This window comes from Macaca nemestrina, chromosome 16, assembly GCF_043159975.1.
Source record: "Macaca nemestrina isolate mMacNem1 chromosome 16, mMacNem.hap1, whole genome shotgun sequence".
Taxonomy (NCBI): Eukaryota; Metazoa; Chordata; class Mammalia; order Primates; family Cercopithecidae; genus Macaca; species Macaca nemestrina.
In genome coordinates, this window is record NC_092140.1 from 98,178,612 (window position 1) to 98,186,260 (window position 7,649).

Consider the following 7,649-nt stretch of genomic DNA (forward strand, 5'->3'; position numbering starts at 1 on the left):
CCTTCCAGACCAATTCTAGCAGATTTTTAATCACACAAACCTCATTAGACTCGAATTGAGATGTAGACCAGGGAGGGGATTGGGAGTTGCTATTAGATTGGTGTATGGAAATTTAAGATTTCAAAGGTAGAGGATTTCAAGGTGTAACAACAGAAACGGACTGGTAAATTGTGGTCAAAGTTGTTGGCAGCAAGGGTGTCTATGTTCTTTAAGGGTAGACGATTGGATGGATATTCGTCATCATGAAAAGTGTTTGAGTGGAGAGGTGCAAATGAATGAGAGTAGCTGGGAGTGCAACATTCCTTCCACTCAATTCAGGAAGTGAAAAGTTGTGTAAGAGATTACAGTTCAAAAAGGTAGTAGTGGCCAGACATGGCGGCTCGCACCTGTAATCCTAGCACTTTGGGAGGAGGCGGAGGTGGGAAGATAGCGCTTGTGCTCAGGACCAGCCTGGGCAACATGGCAAAACCCAGTGTCTGCAAAAAATACAAATAATAGCCAGGTATGGTGGTGCATGCCTGTAGTCCCATTTACTTGGGGGGCTGAGGTGGAAGGATCCCTTGAGCCCGGGAGGCAGAGGTTGCAATCAGCTAAGATTGCACCATTGCACTCCAGCCTGGGTGATAGAGTGAGACCCTGTCAAAAAAAAAAAAAAAAAAAAAAAAAAAAAGTGGCGGTGGCTAAGAGGAATACATGATAAGCCAGATTTTTTAATTTTTAAAAAACGTGATGTGAACTAGCCAAAAGAGACTGCCCTGTATGAATTATCCCGAAAGGTGCACCCAGCTTCCGCCTCCTGATGCCAGATCTATAACCTATAATCGTAAGCACAAATCAGAGTCATCCTGAGCTCCTCTTAGGCAGGAGAGTAAACTTGCAACTCTGGGAAGCTTTTAGATTATTTAAAAAACTGATGCAAATTACAAAGTTAATATTTTTGTGCAGGTGTAATAAGTTTGCAATCTGTTATAGTTTCTGTGTTTTGTTCATGATTTGAGGTGTTTCATATGATTTAAGAGAATCTGACAGATTTATGTTTTTAGGTGAAATACTTAGAAAAATGTAGCTAATTAAGTTTGTAATCACTGTGTAAACAAGTGAAGGGATCTAATTAGTAAATCTGCAAATTTTGCATTAGTATGCTTGTAAATGCACTTTTATTAGGTGTTTGAAGCACTACAGAGGAATAAATTTACTAAATGTGTGACTAGTTTGAAACTTCTAAGAGAATTTCATAAAGGTGTTGAATGTTTAGGAAGATTTAATACAATTCAATAATTTTAATTTATAGGATGCTTACTTATCGAAGTACAAGATGAGTGTTTTAAATTTCAAAACCATATTCGATTTATAAATTAAATGACAATATTTGTAAGTTGAGCTCAAAAGCTTCAAAAAACTAAGTTCTAAAATTTGCATCCTTGGCCAGGCACGGTCGCTCTTATCTGTAATCTCAGTACTTTGGGAGGCTGAGGTATGAGGATTCCTTAAGCCCAGGTGTTTGAACCAGCCTAGGCAACACAGCGAGACTGAATCAGTAAAAATAAAAACACAATTAAATACATAAAATGTGTAGCCATAATAACTGAATATTAAAACAAAAATGCCTGGCCAGGCACGGTGGCTCACACCTGTAATCCCAGCACTTTGGGAGGCCAATGTAGGTGGATCACGAGGTCAGAAGTTTGAGACCAGCCTGGCCAATAAGGTGAAACCCCATCTCTACTAAAAATATAAAAATTAGCCGGGCATGGTGGCCTGCGTCTATAGTCCCAGCTGCTCAGGTGGCTGAGGCAGGAGAATTGCTTGAACCTGGGAGGCGGAGGTTGCAGTGAGCTGAGATCATGCCACTGCAATCCAGCCTGGGTTACAAAGCGAGACCCAGTCTCAAAAACAAAACGCCAGGCATGGTAGCTCGTGCCTGTAATCCCAGCACTTTGCGAGGCCTAGGTGGGCGGATCACCTGTGGTCGAGAGTTCGAGACTAGCCTTACCAACATGGAGAAACCCCGTCTCTACTAAAAATACAAAATTAGGCAGGCGTGGTGGCACATGCCCGCAGTCCCAGCTACTTGGGAGGCTGAAACAGGAGAATCTCTTGAACTCGGGAGGCAGAGGTTGTGGTGAGGCGGGCGGATCACGAGGTCAGGAGATGGAGACCATCCTGGCTAACACGATGAAACCCCATCTCTATTAAAAACACAAAAATTAGCCAGGTGTGGTGGCGGGTGCCTGTAGTCCCAGCTACTCAGGAGGCTGAGGCAGGAGACTGGCGTGAACTCGGAGGGCGGAGCTTCCAGTGAGCCGAGATCACGCCACTGCCCTCCAGCCTGGGTGACAGAGCAAGACTCCGTCTCAAAAAAAAAAAAAAACCAAAACAACAACAACAACAACAACAAAAAACAAAACCAAAGATACCTATAAAACGTCCAACAACATGTATTGGTTCCATAAATTATGATTCATCCATATCATGCAATGAGTAACTTAACAGTAATGTCGTGGCATAATCAACATGGACAATATTTGTTTTTTTTTTTTTTTTTTTTTTTTGAGACGGAGTCTCGCTCTGTCGCCCAGGCTGGAGTGCAGTGGCGCGATCTCGGCTCACTGCAAGCTCCGCCTCCCGGGTTCACGCCATTCTCCTGCCTCAGCCTCCCGAGTAGCTGGGACTACAGGCGCCCACAACCGCGCCCGGCTAATTTTTTGTATTTTTAGTAGAGACGGGGTTTCACCGTGGTCTCGATCTCCTGACCTTGTGATCCGCCCGCCTCGGCCTCCCAAAGTGCTGGGATTACAGGCGTGAGCCACCGCGCCCGGCCACAATATTTGTTTTGTTTTTGTGTTTTTTTTTTCGAGATGAAGTCTTGATTTTTTGGCCAGGCTGAAGCACAATAGCGCGATCACTGCAACCTCTGCCTCCCAGGTTCAAGCAATTCTCCTACCTCAACCTCCCAAGTAGCTGGGATTACAGGCACGTGATAGCACGCCAGGCTAATTTTTGTGTTTTTAGTAGAGACAGGGTTTCACCATGTTGGCCAAGCTGGTCTTGAACTCCTGACCTCAAATGATCTGCCCACCTCAGCCTCCCAAAGTGCTGGGATTACAGGCATAAGCCACCACGCCCAGCCAATTTTTTTAAAAGTAAGCAAAGAACAAGCATGTATATGATAATCCTATTTATAAAATATATGTCTAGATCTATGTATAAAGATACGCGTAGAGAAAAAACTAGATAGACTGGCACCAAAGTGTAAATGGTTATCAGTTGGTACAGGTAATGTGAGTGTGCGTATGGATACTTTCCAACTTTTTTTTTCTTTTTTTGCATTTAACATGTATACTTATGGTAGAAAAAGAATATTACCTTTTCTTTTCTTTTTTTTTTTTTTGAGACAGAGTTTCACTCTGTCATCCAGGCTGGAGTGCAGTGGCACCATCTTGGCTCACTGCAGCCTTCGGCTCCCAGGTTCAAGTGACTCTCGTGCCTCAGCCTCCCAAGTAGCTGGGATTACAGATGTGCACCACCTCTTTTTTTTTTTTTTTTTTTTTTGAGACAGAATTTCGCTCTTGTTGGCCAGGCTAGAGTGCAATGGTTTGATCTCAGCTCACTGCAACCTCTGCCTCCCAGGTTCAAGCGATTCTCCTGCCTCAGCCTCCCAAGTAGCTGGGATTACAGGTGCCTGCCACCACACCTGGCTAATTTTGTATTTTTAGTAGAGATGGGGTTTGACTATGTTGGTCAGGCTGGTCTCAAACTCCCAACCTCAGGTGATCTGCCCACCTCAGCCTCCCAAAGTGCTGGAATTACAGGTGTGAGTCACCATGCCCCACCAAGAATATTATTTTTAGTAGAAAAAAAATAGGTAATGATCTGTAAGTAGCAATGGAGAAATAGAAGAATGCCAACATTCCAGGCTTCATCATATATGGAACTGGAGGAAATAAGAATTTTCCCCAACTGCTTCCTCTGTAGCATTTGAAGAGCTACAGAGGAAGCAGTTTCCTTGGGTTAAAGCCAGGTTTCTAAGGGCCATAGTGAAGGGAATGTTTTATGGGCCACGCTTTTCACTGTGACCGTAGTATGCCTGGCACATGCTTTTATCAAAACCTCTGTAACACTTTGGTGCAAATATTTGTTGATGTGACTGTCAAGCAATATTATATACCTTTGGGAATAAAGAATAACTATTTCTCTTATTGCCTCTACACTGTTATTTATTTATTTATTTACTTACTTACTTATTTAGAGATGGAGTGTCGCTCTGTCGCCAGGCTGGAGTGCAGTGGCGCTATCTCAGCTCACTGCAACCTTTGCCTCCCAGGTTCAAGTGATTCTCCTGCCTCAGTCCCCCAAGCAGCTGGGGTTACAGGCACATGCCACCACATCCAGCTAATTTTTGTATTTTTGGTAGAGATGGGTCTCACCATTTTGGCCAGGCTGGTCTTGAACTCCTAACCATGTGATTCACCTGCCTCAGCCTCCCAAAGTGCTGCGATTACAGGCGTGAGCCATCGTGCCCGGCCTACACTGTTTTTAAAGTGCAGATCCTGATTTGAAGACCCTTATCCCCTAAAATAAAAATCCTGAAAATACCTCCTTACCAGATTGCCACAGTGATTAAAAATATCCCAATTGAGGCCAGGTGCGGTGGCTTACACCTGTAATCCCAGCACTTTGGGAGGCCGAGGCGGGCAGATCACAAGGTCAGGAGATCAAGATCTTCTGGCTAGCATGGTGAAACCCCATCTCTACTAAAAATACAAAACATTAGCAGGGCGTGGTGGCGGGCGCCTGTGGTCCCAGCTGTTCAGGAGGCGGAGGCAGGAGAATGGCATGAACCCAGGAGGTGGAGCTTGCAGTGAGCCGAGATCGTGCCACTGCACTCCAGCGTGGGCCACAGAGGGAGACTCCGTCTCAAAAAAAAAAAAAAAAAAAAAAGTCCCAATTGAAGTAATCCTTTTTAGTTAAAACGTTATCTCCAAAAACTGCACTCTGGAGCGCTCCTCATTCTCAGGAATGACAAAATGATGGTCACTGTTGAAACAGAGTGATGGATACATATATCATTATATTATTCTCTGTACTTTTGTGTATGTTTGAAAATCTCTGGCCTCCAGAACTGTCAGACAATAAAGTTCTCTTATTTAACTCCACCCCCACCCCTAGTTTGTGGTACTTTGTTATGGCAGCCCCAGCAAACTAATACATTATCTGTTGCCACGAATTCTAAGGAGACGATTATTTTGAAATCATCTTAGACATAAAGGAATACCTATCAATTATCATGAAATTCTGCAGTTGGAATTTTGCAGTTCACCTGTGTGCCATCAAGTTTGCGTAATGGAAACAGATTCCAAGGTTCTTTTATTGTTCATTCCATTTAGGTGGGTTCATAAAAACATAGTAAAGAGCAGCTCATGCGTTCTAAGCTGCGGTAGTTATCTTCCACACATTCAGGATAAGTTAACTTGTCCAATATTTCAAATCTTTTTTTTTTCTCTTGGAAGAAAATGACTTTATTCTAATGAACTCACAAAGAATAAAATCACAACAACTATTTTAAGGAGGCCACACAAACATTTGCCCAGCTCCAACTTCTACGGAGTAGGAACACCTCCTTCCATTTCAATTCAGAAGCAAGGAAGCAACTAATGGTTCCACTTTATACCTTCACTATCAATTCTATTTTTATACTAAATTAACTTGGTTATAGAGCTGATTTCCCATTTCTCCAGGTTGAACTTCTTGATTAGGCCAATCCTTTTGCAAGTCAGCACTGTTTCAGCACCTCATTGAAACCCTCACAGAGCTTGATGTCATCCTGGTTCTCGGCACACTCCAAAACCTGTTTGATCGCATAGAAGAAAGGCTGCTGCTGCTGTACCAGCTGGGCTCCCTGAGGCTCCTGGTAAGTAATGTCAGGTCTCGCAGGCTCAGCATTACTTCCTCCACTAAATCCCCCAGTAATGGTGTGACCCAGTGTGTGCCCGACAGCAGAGCCCACAGCCACGCCAGATGCAGTGGTTGCCATCTGGGCCATCAGACCTGGCTGCTGAGGCGCAGCAGCAGGACAGCCAACTGCAGATGGGGGTGCCGCTGCTGGCGGCTTAGCGGCTGGTGCTGGCCTGGGTGCAATTCTCATCTGAGGGGCCCGGCTGACCAGAGGGGTCATGCGGGAGGTCAAGCTTCGGCTTCCACGCAGCATGCTAGGCACACGACGGCTCGGCCTTTTCTTCAAATCTTTTTTATTCAAAACCTTTTTTTTTTTTTTTTTTTTTTTTTTTTTTTTTTTTTTGAGGCGGAGTCTCGCTCTGTCGCCCAGGCTGGAGTGCAGTGGCGCGATCTCGGCTCACTGCAAGCTCCGCCTCCCGGGTTCCCGCCATTCTCCTGCCTCAGCCTCCCGAGTAGCTGGGACTACAGGCGCCGCCACCACGCCCGGCTAATTTTTTTTTTTGTATTTTTAGTGGAGACGGGGTTTCATTGTGTTAGCCAGGATGGTCTCGATCTCCTGACCTCGTGATCCGCCCGTCTCGGCCTCCCAAAGTGCTGGGATTACAGGCTTGAGCCACCGCGCCCGGCCCAAAACCTTTTATTATAGAAAATGTCTAAGAAAAGTAAAATGAGCTTATATGACTGTGGCGCAGGTGCAACTACTGGTGACACACGGTTAATTTTGATTCCTCCACTTAAACCCTCCACATCAGATGATTTGGAAGAAAATCTCTGACTTTGTATCATTTTTTACAGCTTCACTGAGATCCAATTTACATGTCTATAGTTCACCTATTTAGTGTGGTTTTTAGTGTATTTACAGAGTTGAGCAACCTTCACCATAATCTAATTTTAGAATAGTTTCATCATCCCAAAAAAATAAATCCTGTTCCCATTAACCGTCACTCCCTATTCCCTCTCAACCTTCCCATTTCATATCATTTTATCTGTAACTATTTAATGTGTACCTCTGCAAAGATAGGAACTATTTTTAAAATAAATAACAATGCTATCATCAAACATATAATTTATTTTTTTTTAATGGAGATAGAGTCTTGCTCTGTCACCCAGGCTGGAGTGCAGTGGCGCCATCTTGGCTCACTGCAACCTCTGCCTCCTGGGTTCAAGCAATGCTCCTACCTCAGCCTCCCGCACACATATAATTTCTTATAAAATAATGTCAAAATTAAAACCAGTGATCACATTTTCCCAATTATTTTATGTATATTTTTCAGGTTACTTGAATCAGCATCCAAATAACATCTTTACATTGCATGTTACAATTGCTTGATATTGTAATATACTTAATATATCTCTCAGGTTTCTTTTAATTTGTAGGTTCCATCTCTTTTTTTTTCTTTTTTTCTTTTTTTTTTTTTTTGAGACGGAGGCTCGCTCTGTCACCTAGGCTGGAGTGCAGTGGCCAGATCTCAGCTCACTGCAAGCACCGCCTCCCGGGTTTATGCCATTCTCCTGCCTCAGCCTCCCGAGTAGCCGGGACTACAGGCGCCCGCCACCGCGCCCGGCTAGTTTTTTGTATTTTTTTAGTAGAGACGGGGTTTCACCGTGTTAGCCAGGATGGTCTCGATCTCCTGACCTCGTGATCCGCCCGTCTCGGCCTCCCAAAGTGCAGGGATTACAGGCTTGAGCCACCG

At 44.1% G+C, this 7,649-nt stretch overlaps 1 pseudogene; it reads right to left on the bottom strand.

The window, feature by feature from the left end:
- Positions 1 to 5,720: 5,720 nt before the first annotated feature.
- On the bottom strand, positions 5,721 to 6,208 carry LOC105490194 (coiled-coil-helix-coiled-coil-helix domain-containing protein 2 pseudogene; annotated as a pseudogene).
- Between the last annotated feature and the right edge of the window lie 1,441 nt (positions 6,209 to 7,649).